At 38.9% G+C, this 16424-nt stretch overlaps 2 long non-coding RNA genes across 2 annotated transcripts in view; one reads left to right on the top strand and one right to left on the bottom strand.

Annotated features, from left to right (window-relative positions):
* The window catches only part of LOC309340671, a 76058-nt gene that overhangs the window by 16013 nt on the left and 43621 nt on the right, over positions 1–16424 (bottom strand). The window lies entirely within an intron of this gene.
* LOC309340049 lies at positions 9883–15996 on the top strand. Its single transcript, XR_014155768.1, has 2 exons — positions 9883–10129; positions 15617–15996. It is a non-coding gene; the product is annotated as an uncharacterized lncRNA (long non-coding RNA).

Consider the following 16424-nt stretch of genomic DNA (forward strand, 5'->3'; position numbering starts at 1 on the left):
AGTCTTCTTCATATTCTTTGATGCTAAAGAGCAGATCTCGGGGAAACTCCAATCCAACTATGCTTTTATTCCTTCTCGACAGGTCAGCCAGATTTCCATAATTAAAGCTAGGATCCATAAAGTATTTCAGGGCATGTTTCAAAATTCCTCCAAATCCAAAGGCCCCCAGAACTCCAATCTCCTCCTGACCCAAGTCCATATTCCAAAAGTCAGTTAATCCCTGCATAGAGGGATCTTTCCAGCTTTCCTTTTCTAGTCCAGGCCAAGCTCCTATCTTCAAAATCTGACTTTTTCTAGTCTCAATCATAAAGGGCCTCCACTTGTAGTCCTCAATTTGCCTCTGTAAGGGTAAGGCTCCCCCTTGTGTTACTTTGGGTTCGACAACAGCAACTTTCTCCTTCTCCTTTTCAGCAATTTGTCCTGTTGAAATAGATTCCTGTGCCAAATCCTGAATAATTTCTGTATTGGTGCTCACTTTTGGTTCCAAAATGTCAATTTTAGTAGTCATAGCATCCATCTTTTTATGAAGCTGTTCCAACAGGTGGCTTATCTTAGAAAATGCGGTCCATAAGGCTTCTCCTGTCGACATTCTTGAATATCCAAGGTCAATCTCTAGTTCCCACAGTTCTTATCAAGCAGCTGGAGATTTCCCAGCTCCACTCTTGTAACAGTTTCAAAAGCTCCCTCTAGAGGGGAAAAGTCTCCACTTGTATCAATCTTTTCCAACACAGATCAAAAAGTAAAGATAGTTTCAATTTTCAGATACTTTTCCTCCCTTTTAAACGCAGAAGCGGACAATGGAAACAATATATTTCTCTTATTTAACTAACTGTCAACATCCATTCTCTTCGCTGTCAATGAACTCTCCCGAAACGTCAATCACTGGGAGCCCATTCCCAGGTTCAGAGCAGTGGTAATTTAATTTTAATCACTCTCTCCTGCAGGATACACAGTCCAAAATTTTCCCCCTCTTCTCCTGCTTCCAAGGGGGGGTCTAATAATTTCAATCGATGGAAGTTTAATCCTTTACATAAGGCTTTCCAAGACCTTAACTTGTAAGCTCTTTGCTTCAGTCTATTTACAAAGGGGAAGGCGGACTTCCTGTTTTGAACCTTCCCCGTTCGATGCCAAATTAAGATATTTAAAGATCCAATTTTCCTTTTTACTCACGGGTTGTTATTTAAAATCCAATTTTCCACAAGAAAAAGTCAGCACTCTCCAGCAACAGCAATGAGGCTTCACTCCATGAAAGAAGCGGTCGATTCAAAGCACTGCGCCACTCACCCCACGTTGCTCCAGATCCCCAAAACAGGGTTTCCCCATGAGTAGGGGAGGCGCAAAAGGTGCCAGCCGAATCCCAGGTTCACAGGCTTCTTCCGCCTGTGATTTCAATGGGTCTCCGCCTTCGCCGTGGCGGTTCATACCCAACTTTCCACGGAGCAAGTTCCTCCCGCTCGGAGGAGCTCCGCCATTGCCAGGGGTGCCAACCCGGAAGTCCTATTTCCTACAGCAATTCCTGACTACTTATGGCAGAAGAGGCTATACCACTTTCCTTGTGTATGTGACCTTGTATGTGACCGTTGGCTTGTATACAATGGTGTTGCTCAGTTCATGATAAACCTTACATCAGTGGAATGGTTTCACCACCTTGAAGTCACCTACAGCCCAACTAGACCTGGTCTAAAGGGTCACTCAATCACCTTCAGAAGATTTCAATAGGTTAGATGGAGGATAACCCAAAATTGGTTATCACTCCATTCTGCTGATGGAAGCTTTAGCATCAGCTGAGTGACACCACTGGATACAACATCAATTTTTTTGTGCACAAATGGATCTAGAAGAAGAAAAAAAACAAGACAAAACTGTCAGGAGCTGGGCCATTGGTAATAGTTTGAGATGAACCAGGAGTCAGAAGTTATGGACTTGTCAAGACCAAATAACAGGCTTTATCCCTCTCTGAGTTTTCAGCTCCTTTGTTAGTGTGTTGCAGTATTGGACCGAGACCAATATGGAACAGGGTTTAAATTCCCATTCATAATCTGTGTTACAGTAATCCAATCAGAAGGGTAACAGGGTATGGATTGCTATGGCAAGGTTATCCCCATCCAGTAATGGGCATGGCTGGTAAACAAGGCAGAAGCAGTAAAAGTCAGCCAATATTACTGAGCCACCTGGCTTTCCTGTGACAATGCTGAATCTCAGATTGCCACCAGATGAACTACAAGCCATTTAAAGCAGAGTGCAACCCCATTCAGAAGAGGTCGTGTTGGAGTCATCAGTGTAGTTAGCTTTTAGCTTCCAAGGTTTGCAAAGAGATTCCCATGTCTACTCAAAAGTAAGTACTAGTAATGTCTGTGTATTTACTCCCAAGTGCATATGCTTAGGATTGCAGCTGTTGTTTTATTACATTGATTAGTCATTCTTGTTGTGCTTTTTAATTTGTCACTTTGAAAGAAGTACCTCTAAAAACAGGCTTCTGGGCCTTTCTGCTCATTTTTCTCAAGACAATTTTGTAGTGGAAACAATTTAATTAGCTCTTTGTTATCAGTAATGAGATAGCTATTCTTCTCTGTCTTCAGCAATAAACATTAGTTCCAGTTTTTACCAAGTTTCAAATAAGGTCTCAGTGAACACTTTCACTAATAAAGCATTACTGTTATAAGTGGATATGTGCATTATCAAACTCTCTTTCTTTTGCTGAGTTTTAATTTGTTTTCCATGCTTGCTTGACTTTGATTTTCTATAGTGAACTGAGCCATCACTTAATAAAAAGAATTAAAATCATTTTATTTGCATATTTTCTATTGCATTGGCAGCAGAAATTCCTTAAAAGTGAACATCAGTAAGAATTAGTAAGGTATATGATCCTCCAGCATTGTTGGTTTTTGGGGGGCAGGGGAAGGTGCATGCCCTCTGAGTTCAACCCCTTATGATCCTTTCAGTGTTAAGGCAAGGAACTCTCCCTGCACCCTGAATTACCATTACTTTTCTGCCCCAAAAGGGCTACTTGCTAGTGCAAGCTTCACTTATGATAGATTAGAGGTTATTCAGCTGACCCCTGCTATTTTTCTGCAGTTGAAATGATCTCCCCCTATGCCCCCCAACCACCTACGTTGGCACTCAGGACCATACTTTAACACGCCACTGATTCCAAAGGTTTAAACAAAATTATCCAAGAAAGGCTTACAATTACTTAAGAGTAGTTTAGAATTCAGGGTTCAGCCAAATGACTTTCCTTCTTCTAATTGGCAGCTGCCCAACACAAAAAATTATAAGGACAAATGTTACTTTTTGCTTGACAATGAAACTAAGGAATAAAGAAAACTAAAGGAAAAAAACTATGCATATTGGATAGCCCACAATTCTCATGATGCATGATGTCAACTGCTTTTTAAAGAAAAATCAATGAAAATGCTTTAGTAATGAAACATAAATTCACTGGAACTAGCCTTTCACTTTGTTAGGGTACAAAAAAAATGGAATCCTCATTCCTTGCCAATTTGAACATATTTTGCAATACATTTTCTCTTTAGATGATTATTTTCCTTTTTTTTAAGAATAGTGCAAACTAATGTAAGATGATTTTGCACTAAGCGAACAGGTACATGGTGTGTGTCTTACCATTCTGTATTTACTTATATGGTTAGTTGTCCTTACTTCCCCCGTCAGTTCTGGTTACAGAGCAGGTGGGGTGGAAGATGGCCAGTGGACCCAATTCACACCTGGCTCTTGTCTTCCACTATTTCATCTTTACATACCTAAGCTTACATATAAACCATTTCAAGGACTTCATTTGATGTACATGGTTTTCTTATGCAACTTTCACACTGTGAGGCAGTGCAGGCATGATGAAAGAATGCTAGTAGAATGCAATGGACTCTACTACTTTCATATATTTCTCTTCCTGACTATGTGTCCATTTAGAAATCCTAATCGGATCCTTGGTGTATGCAGAAGCACAAGGCAGTGATCTCCTGGAAAGCAGGGTCACACACATTCATGCATACACCTGTTGGGAGTAGCAATAATTAATTTAGTTACAGTAATCCTGGAACTTAACACACATTTCACTTGTGCACATTCAGTTTTACATGCTTGGGGGGGGGAAATTAAATAAAAAAAATAAATAAAAATAAAATAAAAGCTGGAGCCAGCACTGATGGGAAGAATCCTTAAGCCTTTCCAACCATCTGACTCCATCTATTTAGGCCTCAAAGCACAATTACATGTAAGGGGGAAAAAACCCAGCTAGCGCTGAAAGCCTCATTTACAGTAGTGGATATATGAACAACTTTGATGGATTATACAGTTGGTTCTCTAAATTATAACCTAAGAGTCAGCAAGTATGACTGAATGTGTTCACAGTGGGTGGGCCTATCTTGCTCTTGTTTCCATGGCAATTCTTTCCCCCCTAGTTAGCTAAGAATTACAAACTGAAACACCTGTGTGCAATGATGCATGTGCCTAATAGAAAATCAGACAGCCAGCTGTTTTTTTTAAAAAAAGGTTCTGGAGTTTGGAGTTTGGGAGAAGAATTCAAGTTAAATTGCATACAACCCTTCAAAACTTTCTGGTTATAGAAGTAGATCTGTACAAGGCAAGAAATTAATCTGTGTCCACAAAGAAACTTGCTGGATGTGGCCCATCTTAAATTAACTGCTTCAGCTTGACTCCAGTAATCTGCTGCCACTTTCCCATACCCTTTTAAAAAATTAAAAAATGCCCAGGCAGGTGGAGATGCTTGCTAGTGACCAACTTAGCAACTTAGTGCAAGGTCTTTGTCCCTACCTAATTACTCCCCAGTAGGGCTGTACTGAAATCTCTCCTTAAAAAATTTAAGTTTTCTCTAGCTATAGTTAAAGAGAATTCCAGCTTTCTGGCACTTTCTCAGGACATGATAGAATTTCTTTAGAATTTTGGTGGAAGTGGAGGAAAGCTTATCTTATCATTGTTTTGGGTGGCTTGTGTGCTTTTATTTCCATTTTAAAAAATCTCAAGCACTCTGCAGCCTCCCTAGCTGCCTACTTATGCTGTTCTGGAAAAGATACATGGGGTAAATTTACCTCACAATGCCCTTTCAACAGTGGCATCACTGCCACTTACTGGGAAGCGGAGGTACGTTGGGAGGTCGGTGCTATGGCAGTGCACTCACACAGCCCTGTCCTTGCTACCTTCCTACCCATAGGAACCAACTCCTAGGGGCTGAGGGGTCTTGGCCTCACCAATAAAATATTTGAGGGGGCTGCACTCCCCAGTTGATGGGCATTGCCATTCAAATGGTGTGTGTGCACCATGTCATATGATTGGGAGGAGCTTACCCCCCATATTTTATTAAAGTTGGAACCCCTGTTCCTGCCCTATAATGACCCAGTAAGCAGTAGCCATACCACCATCAGGTCAGCTACACAGCTCCACAGCATGCCAGCCACTCTTGTTTGTTCCACCAACCTCAGAAGCTCAGGGTGGGAGAGGACATTCTCTCTGGCAGCCCCTGTTCTAGAACTTGATCCTCACAGAGGTGCATTGGACATCTTCATAATACATCTTTGAGTCCATTTTGAAGACACACCTCTTTACCCTGGCTTTTGACACCTGGGTTCTATATTTTTAGAAACCACCTTATTTCTGTAATTGTAAGTTGTTTTACATAGTTTTTTAACATTGTCTTTTAAATTTTGTAATCCACCCTGGGATCTTAGGGTGAAGGACAAGCTATCATCAACATCAAAAGTAATCTTGTAACATCTATTTTTCAGAATTAATGTAGCTAGTTCTTCATTGATGTACATTGTGACATCTCTTATATCATATTTTCTGAGACTAGGATGTTGAGATAATAAAACAAAATGCAATAAAATGGGAAAATTGTAAAACTAAAAATGGCAGTGACCTTTAAAATTCTCTTTCTACAGTGTCTTCCAGTCTTTAGCTTAACGTGATACTTACTTTTAAAAAAGAGTATCTAATCCTTCTCATGGAGGTTTTGGTGAAGGAATGAAGTAAGCATCATTGGTTTAATCAGACGCTCTGTTAAAAGCTGCATTACTGCATCTCAAATAGACGCTATGTTTCTTACAATAAAATGTTATAATGAGATGCATTTCATAATATGAATCTCAGTGGCAGGTGTTTAAAGTAATACAAAGGAAATTATTAAGTTAACTTCCACAAGACTAGTAATAGGTTCCCAAATAGCTCTTCTGCAGAGGCAAATAATTATAAATTTGAAAAAGCATACTGTTAATTCGACACCATTGTAATGACATCTCTGTAGGTGGCACATATCATGCACCATTTTATAAGCTTCTTAGGAGCCTAATGGCAGCATTTGCACAATAGGGATACAGGAGGATGAGGTAGCATAATTGCAGCATCACTGAAGCATGACTACATGCTAATTAACAAAATTGGAACTGCTGCACTCATGCTCCCATTTCATCTATCTTATTTCATTTACTTTTACATGCTGTTATTGCCAAAAAATTGCTGTGTGTGTGTTGTTTGGATATTATGGTGATTATTGTCCACTTGATGCTTCCATGCTGCTGTAGTACAAAAGGCTGGTCAATTGGCTAATGGTTTTATCCCAGAACCTGTTGTTCTTAAGAGTCTTAGGCAGTCATCACCTTTCTAATCTGGTTGCTCCTAGATCTTGCTACATTCTCTTTGAATAGCAAAACTGAAGCTAAAAAAGCTACATAAATGTGTAATGCAATAGACACAGATAAATCTTAGCTGGCAATACTACATTTGGTCAGGTCTACAATTATAGCTGGACCATAAAGAAGGCTAATTGCAGAAAAAAATGATGCTTTTGAATTATGGTGCTGGAGGAGACTCTTGAGAGTCCCATGGACTGCAAGAAGATCCAACCTATCCATTCTTAAGGAAATCAGCCCTGAGTGCTCACTGGAAGGTCAGATCCTGAAGCTGAGGCTCCAATATTTGGCCTCCTCATGAGAAGAGAAGACTCCCTGGAAAAGACCCTGATGTTGGGAAAGATGGAGGGCACAAGGAGAAGGGGACGACAGAGGACGAGATGGTTGGACGGTGTTCTCGAAACTACCAACATGAGTTTGACCAAGCTGCGGGAGGCAGTTGAAGACAGGAGTGCCTGGCGTGCTCTGGTCCATGGGGTCATGAAGAATTGGACATGACTAAACGGCTAAACAACAAAACAACAACAATTATAGCAGTCTTACGGTAACCCCATAACTTGGAAATCTGAATCACAGTACAGCTCATGTTAGCATATGAAGGAGCTTCCAAAAATTGTGCTGCCTAGAATAGGGTGCCAAGAACCCAGTCAGTCAGAGTTCCTGTCACCATGGAGGGAGCCCCATGCACATACACCTGTATAGATATGGTACCCACTTCATACTAATAGCAATCATGCATTGGCTGGGGATAGGGAATGCTGATTGTACATATTGGCCAAAGATAAAAAGTGATCAAAATTATAAAAAAATGAGCACATTGATGACGTGATGGCATGGGCTGTGCCTGCACTGTGAGAGGGAAGGACGCAAGGCAAGCTGATGAGCTTGACATTGAAACTGTCACATGGATGTCACTTGGCTGTCACATGGAGCAAGCTTATTTTATTCTGCTTTGGAGACTAGGACCCAAACCAATGGCTTCAAGTTGCAACAGAGAAGATTCCAGCTAAACATCAGGAAGAACTTTCTGACAACAAGAGCTGTTTTGACAGTGGAATGGACTCCCTTGGGATGTGGTAGACTCTCCTTCCTTGGAGGTTTGTAAGAAGAGGTTGAATGGCCATCTATCATGCATGATCAAGATGAGATTCCTGCACTGCAGGCCATTGGACTAGATGATACGTGGGATTCCTTACAACTCTACAATTATATAACTCTATGAAAAACAGTATTACAGTGAAAACACTGAAAAATCATTTGGTCCCTAATTCTAAACTTCAATGAAACACACTTCCATATATGTGGCGGTATGGCAAGGACATATCAACTAGAATTTCCCTATAAAAAGTGGTTTGAAATTTCTAGTTTATATTCCTGTCCATAAAAGTTGTTTAAAAGTTGTAATTACAATGCCAAATTGGGTGGATACTTCTTCTAGCTGTCTTTTAAGTTTGTATTCTGTCCTTCTCCAGAAGCAGATGTGATTAGAAATAATTTTATAAGACAGTACTGATTATGTTGTTTTACTATATACCATTTATCAAATACCTGCACAATGCTTTGAACAATGTACACTAACCAAATAGAAAATCACTTGGCACCACACAATGAAAGTGTTTGTAAGGTGTATACAAGATAATATATATCTGGAAAGGCAGAATGGCCATTTGCAAAAATGCCCAGACATGTAGCTGCAAGACTTGACATAATGTAGTGGTTCCTATTTGCCTTGACTTTGTAACATGGCAGAGCTACAGAACAGCAAAACGGGGAAAAAATGGGCATAATTTCTAAAGAGGGCCTGCTTTAAGAGCAGGACTGTGACCACCTGTTCAGCTGACCTGTTTTAGGCAATGCAAAAGGAAATGTTTGGTGAATAGCCAGAGAAAATGCAACAGTGATATCACAAAGAGCAGAATCAGGAGAAATGTGACAGAATCCCCTGCCCAATTTGTTTGAAATGAGACTGGTCACTCTAGAATAAACAGCAGGGTAGGTATGAAGGATATGATGACAGCAATCAGGCACAGTAGGTGTGCTTTGCCTTTGACATCAAATGCATTTGGCTGAGTGCCCACCACAACCACTCCAGTAGGGCATAGACAGCTTACTAATGTAACCCCTCTTAAGTGATTTGATGTTGTTAGTGCACTACTCATGCATTTTATCTTTGAATTAAAAACACAACTATTACAACATTTGAAAGTGACACAACATATGTCCTTTCACAGAGAAAACATGCACATGATACTTATTTGAATGATCAGAACACATTTTCTTCTTACGAACTGAAAGCAAAACTCAGGAAATGAAACTGGGGAAAATATGACATAAAGCAACTTTACATGATAAAACAAATGGCAGCAATTAAGGGAGTAATCCTAAGCAATCTGGAAGGGGAGTTCAGGGGCTCCATCTTCACCAGCAAAAGGACATCTGCCCCTGGTGGTGGAAAGCTCACCCAGCATCAATATCCTTCTGATGGCAGTAGAAGAAGGGGGGGGCGGTTCAGAGGCAGACCAAGGGAAGCTTTGGAACTGCTTGATCCAAACCCTTCCCATTACATAAGTTACGTAATTTTGCCACAGCAGACAGTGAGCCAAATGTGATGGTAACTATCCTATTATTATGATATTGACCTATACCTGGGGAGATTTATTAGTTTACAGCTAAAGATCAATTTCTCATTCCAAATCTCTTCCAATACAACTGGAAGAGATAATAAGAGTACCACAAAATGATACTGTGGTTTAAAAAGGGACTAGTTAATAGTTCAGGGGCAATAGCAATAATAACAAGAAATCAATCAGGCATCACAGAAAAGAGTAGACTAGCAAAAGAAATGAAACATCAAATGAGACAAAAGCCAAGTTCCCTCTCCCTTTTCACAGAATCATTCTATTTGTTTTTCTTAGGGCAAGATAATTTCTAAGAGGGGTGTGTAGGGTTTTTTTGGGGGGGCATCTTTATCTTACCCTAAAGACAAGGAGGCCTAGATTAGTTTTTTCTTTCCTTAAATGAAAAGTTTAAAAGAAGTTTTGCCACCTACAAGCGGCCAGTGAGTCTTTCATGTCTTGGCTGTGTTCCGACTTCCTTCCACTATGTTCATCTTCCTGTGCCAGCTCACCATGGAAATAATGCTAATGCTAGCGTTGTTTCCATGGTAATCTGACACAGGAAGAGAATGCAGTGGAAGGAAGTCAAAACACTACTGACAAATCAGTCTGCCCTCCAAAGCCTCCTGGACCTTGTGATTATCATCAGAGGCCCTTCTCCATGTGCCTCCTCTGAGGGAGGTTGCAGAGGGTGACAATCTGAAAACAAGCTTTCCCAGTGGTGGTTCCCCCATTTGTGGAATGATTTCCCTAGGGAAACACACCTGAAACAATGGTTGCCAACTTCTAGGTGCCAGGTTAAGGCATTCTCATTTGTCCATGCTATGGTATGCTTTCTGCCTACTTTTGTGATTGGTTAGTATTCATTCTTTTTACGGTTCTTGTTGGATTGGCACTTTTAGGAATTTGGTTTCATTGCATTTTCCCTAGAGAATTTGGTTTTGATTATCAGGTTGTTCTACCTTCTATAGATTTGTAAGGTGCTTTGAGATATCTTGTCTCAGACAAAGTGATGAAAAAAAGTAATAGACAATAATTCAGATTTTCTTCCACACACATTGGAGTTAACATTGCTGCTGGTCATTTAATCTCTTGTCAATTCTGTTCCAGGCATTCCTGCGCATTAACAGTGGGCAACAGCAGGCACTTTAGAACCCCCTCCTGGTGCCAAATACTTTGTTGTTCCTGTGCCCTACACTATCATGGAAAGTATATACGGTCAATACTTCTTTTAAACTGTGTTTAAAAAGGGAGGAGTGGAAGGCTACTTTCAATGACATCATCTATATATGAAATATAGTATTTAATACTATACTTAATACTATATATTAAATATAGCAATCCAACTCCTAGTCGCCCTCTACCCCTGGTATTCTCAAAAATTCTTCCTAGTACAAGCCAGTTATTGGCACATTTACTCTTTGGTCCTTCCCATGCAAATGAACAAATTAAATTGTCCCAGGAAAAAAGAAAGAATCTTAACTAAAACACATGTTTTCAAAAAAAGACAAAGGAGATTTTCACATACAGAACACTTTTGAATTGTCAACAGAGTTCTTGAAAGAATCAGCAGTCAATGCCTTCTTTAGGCTGCAAGAAAACAGATTGTATATTTATCACTTATTACAGAAGCATTTTCAAGATAACCACTTGCACCACTGTCTCCAATCTCTGTGAGATGATTCAGTATAACTGATGTCTACAGCTAAATTGCTCCCTAACCTGGCTGGTGCCAGATATTTGAAATGGGGCAAGGAAGTAAAACAAGCATGGTTGTCAGATGTAAGGCAGCTACATCTCCCACACGTTGCAGTTCCAAATGCACTGACAACCTGCCCATCTATGTGACATTTGACAATATCAGCCAGCTGCTAGTGAAGCTGAGTAGGATGTTCCAAGAATTAGTCACAGGAAAGAGACCTTTGATGGCTGTTCTTTTATGCCTGGTAGCATGAATTTAATGATATTTTGTCTTAATTCTCTCACTATATAAATCAGGAGTGGGGAAACTTCAGGCCGTTGATGTTTCTCTTTTTTATAAAAATCTTTTTCTATTAATTTTCTCAATAAACAATCATGGCATTGAAAAAGAAAAAGAAAAAAAGAGAGAAAGAAGAAATGGGGGGGGGAACTACACAAAATAAAACAATTAAAACATCTATATTCACTCTTAGTATTAATCCATATTTTGGGATTCATCGAATCCCCTGATTTCCCTCCACTCCCTCCTCTGGTCCCTTTGTGTTATTTTCATTTGTGCACGTCAACAAAAAATCTTTATCTCTAATTACTTCCTTATTTAAACATTCTCCATAACATTACAAGTATTGTTGTTGTTTTTTTAAAAAAATCCTGCTAATATATTAATTGTCTTGATTACTAAGTTTCCCAGTTAATTTAGCCATTTCCGCATATTCCATTAGTTTAATTTGCCAGTCTTCTTTAGTAGGGACTTCTTCTCCTTTCCAGTGCTGGGCTAGCAATATTTGCACGGCTGTTGTTGCATACATAAACAGAGTTTTGTATTCTTTTGGTAGATCAGTTCCTCTAATTCCTAATAAGAAAGATTCTGGTTGTTTAACAAAGGTTATTTTAAACATTTTTTTTAATTCATTATATATCATTTCTCATTTATATATATATAACCTTACATTGCCATCACATGTGATAAAACATACCTTCCATTTCTTTACATTTCCAACGCTTATTTCCCCTTGTTTTATACATTTTTGCTAATTTAACTGGTGTTAAATACCACCTATACATCATTTTCATATAATTCCCTTTAAGTAATGTACACGCTGTAAATTTTATATCATTCTTCCATAATCATTCCCAGTCTACCATCATATTATGTCCCACATCTATTGCCCACTTTGTTATAACACACTTGACCTCTTCATCCTTAGTTTCCCATTCCAACAATATATTGTACATTTTTGATAACAATTTATTGTCATTTTCTATTATTTTTCTCTGGAAATTTGAAATTTCATAATTAAATCCTTCCTTTTTTATCCTCTTTGAATATACTGTATCATTCAACTGGAAATATTGTAACCAGATTGTTACCTTTCCTCTTATTTTAACCCTCTTATTTCTTGAAATTTCTTCAATTTTAATTGGTTATCCTTTTCTGATAACAGTTCTCTGTATGTTGCCCAATTAGGATTCATATTTAATTTTTTCAAGGATATTGCTTCCAGTGGGGAAGCCACCATGGTGTTTTTTTGTTCTAACAAGCCTTTATATTTCACCCACACTTTTAAAATCACACTTCTTATTATATGAAAACTTTTATGTACTTTTGCCTTCTGATACAATAAATACGCATGGTATCCAAATCTATTATCATGTCCTTCTAAATCCAATAAATCTGTATTTTTTAATATTAGCCAATCCCTCATCTAGCAAATGCAAGAAACTTCATAATATAGCCCTTGATGCTTCTTCATCCAGCCTTCAAGAATTCTCCAGACCATGTCCTTCATAAATCCAGCAATATGCTCTCCTTCAGTGCTTTTTCCTAGTTGGGATGTGTCATTGAACTGTGAAAATGCTTCCTACTTCCTTGAGCAGAGGGTGGAGGGGTGTGTGTGTGTGTGTTGTATGTAGCCTACTGTACAAAGGAGACACACTCATTGCTCTGCCTAGTTTTGTCTATGATCCCACTCATCTTTTGCCTCTGGGTGTGTCCACCACTGACATATGGCCTCAAAAATTGCTGCCCAAAGGGAATATGGTTTTATGTGGAATAAATAGCCCATAACTTTTAAGCTCTGTGCAGGTGGTACAGGAAGGAAATTCATAAGGGCCAGTGGAAAGCAACTAGATTCATCACAATGATAGAGGATATATTAGCCAATAGTTCACAACCTACAAATATAATGCAATCTCATTGACCTCATGCTGCCTGGATCAGGGCTGATGACACTTATGGTCCTCCTTCAGCATACTTTTAAATTGGTTGGACAGTACAGTGTAAATATCAAACAAAAGTAAAGCAAAATTACCTACCTGCATTATGATTCAGTGATGATCATGCTTTAGGTTTTCATGTTGACTTTGGCATTATTAAAATTGTTTCCATTTCATTGCTTTCAAAACAGTAAAAGCAGTAGAGTTCCTATAGGCAGAGTCAACAAATTCATACTTGCTGTTTCAGTTGAATTACAAAGTATGACGTTGTAAAGTATTAAATTACTTGCTTTCCTATAATAGGCAATTTCACAATCTGCCCCTCCAGATTCTCTTGGACTCCAGCTAGTTTTGCCAATGGTCAGGGAAGATACCATCACTCTTGGACAATACTGATTATTTGGACCCATTCCAGTATGGATTCAGGTGCAGTTATGGGGCAGAACTGGCCTTGGTCACCCTGATTGATGACCACTATCAAGAAAGGGGCTAGAAGAGTGTAATCTTTCTCCTTCTTATTGATCTCACCAAGGCTTTTGATACCAATCATCTTCTCTACCACATTCCTCACTTGGCTATAGTTCCCTACAGAGGTAACCTTCCAGCAGATGACTTAGGGAAAAGGTGCTTCAGTTAGCAAGGCATCACTGGAGCTGTCCATGGTCCTGTTCTTGTTTGCTCTCTGCTTTGCTTTGCCTTGCCTTCACAGGTTTCTGCTTCTCCTATGAGCCTCATGTTCTCAACGAGCGGGACACTAAGGAGAACTAGAAGACACAGGGACCTTAGTCCACTGCTTCCTTTAACAATCTTAAAATAATAAACAATATTAAAACTGAACCCACAGATGCATCCAACATTCATGGATGGAGAAACTGGAGGGGCTATTTCATGAAATAGGGAAGGAATTAAATTATCCAACTGTTCAGGAGGAGCTCCAAGATGAACATTTTCAAATATTTGTCAGATAATAATAATGAGAAATGTAAGCTAAGTCTTGGTTAGAGTGTGTGATTCCAACATGTCTTATACCCCACAATTGTCAACTACCTTTAGGGCACTTTCCACAATTTGAGAAACTATGCTATAGCCAGACAAGGCCTGCTGACTCAATTTTCATATGATGAAATGAATAATTGTGTTCTAGGTTACACAAATTAATGGAGGATAGATCTATCAAAACGCATTAATGAGGATCAACCAAACATTCACTACACATCTTTCACTACCTCTTCCACATAAGGAATACACATACATATGAACAGTTAGCTTGCTTTCCAGAAGGAAATCCAAAATCCCATTAATTTAACAATATATTTCTCTATCAAAGTTTGTTCAGATTGAAAGCAAAGTTAATGTTGAAATTTTCTCTTAATACATCTTATTAGAGGAGCATTTATTTTCCAAAGAAAAGACCTTTGGAAAATAGCTGTTTTGATGTAAGTTGAAATGATTTTATTCTGATGTATTAAAATGCAAATAACCTTTCCAATAAAAGGCAGCTGCCCAGTGTTAACCGAAAGGACAGTGTGTGAAGGCCAACTGTTTAACATTTACTGCAGAACGTCTGACCAATATGGCTTCAAAAGGCTGAAGAATAATTGGAAACTGAAGTTTCTAGTTTTATTTATTGGACTTTATGAGCTTTTTATGTATTTGGATTAAACAAAGATGTAAAACCCTGAGGTTAATAATGTGCAGAAAACTGAAAATATTTGAGTCCCCACTGATCAACAGGTTAATGACACCAGTGTAGACATTAAATGTGCAGATATTTTATCTATAACACATTTCTAAATATTCTGCTATAAATATTTTATTTTAGATTTCATTGTCTACATTTTTGTGCATTTGTTTAAAAAACATATCGTATTACAAGGCCTCTAAAAGTCTGCATGTAGATGTCTACATCATTCTCCAATGTTGTGCCCTCCAGACATTTTCGATTAAAGCCCCGGTTAGCAATGTGAATGGTCAGGGATGATGGGTGATGTAATGCAAGCACTAGACTGGGGAAAATCTCTCTTGTCGTCATGTTCCAACAGTGTAAGCAACCCTTAATCAGGACAGCTTAATTTTAGAAGAAATCAATCAAGCATTTAATTAAGCTCTATTGAAGGCAATGGAATTTAAGCAGCCACTCGAAATCAAATGTTTCTGAACTCAAAACCTAATTATGTAATTTCAGATTTGTAAACAAGGAGATGTTTAGTTGATTTCAGATGTGCCTGGAACAGGTTTGTTGTTGGGGCGTAGAAGAAATTCGGTACTGGATGTTGCTTTGTTTCCAATTCCATAAACCTCTTTTCCATTTCCCCCTACTATCCCACCAAGCAAAGTACATCACCAGGTGTATCAAGAAACCATACTTTATTAGAAACTACTTCTTTTACATTGCCTATTTAATATGCCTATTTCCTTTGCCAGAAGGCGGAAGAAGCAACACGGGACCAAACTGGGACCTAGTCCTCACCAACAAGGAAGAATTGATTGATGAAGTAGAAGTACTGGGAAACGGGAGAAAGTGATTGTGTCCTTATGGATTTCAAGATACAGAGGCAAGGGAAAGCTGAATGTAGCCGGAGATGCACTCTGGGCTTTAAGAATGCCAACTTCAGAAAGCTTAAGGAACTACTGGTTGAGATCCCACGGTCAGAAATACGCAAGGAGAAGGAGTTCAAGATGGATGGAAGTTTCTTAAAGGTGAAATATTGAAGGCACAAAGACAGACAATTCCATCAAGAAAGTAAAGTGGGAGGCAAGCAACTAAATAAACCAGTGTGGCTGCATAAGGAACTTGCAGATGAGCTGTGATTTAAGAAGACATGCACTGTATAAGAAGTGAAAGAAAGGGGAAATCAGGAAGGAGGAGTATACATAAGTAGCCAACAGTTGTAGGGTGAATGTCAGGTGGGTCAAAGCTCAGAATGAGCTCAGGATTGCAGGATTGGTTAAAAATAATTTTAAAAGGTTTATTCAGCTATGTTTGAAGCAAGAAGAAGAATAAACAAGTAGTAGGACCTCTAAGTGGAGAAGACAGAAAAATGTTATTGGGTGACAGAGAAAAGGCAGAACTGCTCAACACCTACTTTGTCCCTGTTTTTACCCAAAAGGAAATCAATGCCCAACCAATAAATGATACAAGAAAGGGAGCTGCAGCCTAAGATAGGTAAAGAGGTGGTAAGGGAACACCTCAATATTTTACATGCATTCAAAAATCCAGAGCCTGATGAGC

The sequence above is a fragment of the Podarcis erhardii genome (assembly GCF_964252035.2).
Source record: "Podarcis erhardii genome assembly, chromosome: 4".
Classification (NCBI taxonomy): domain Eukaryota; kingdom Metazoa; phylum Chordata; class Lepidosauria; order Squamata; family Lacertidae; genus Podarcis; species Podarcis erhardii.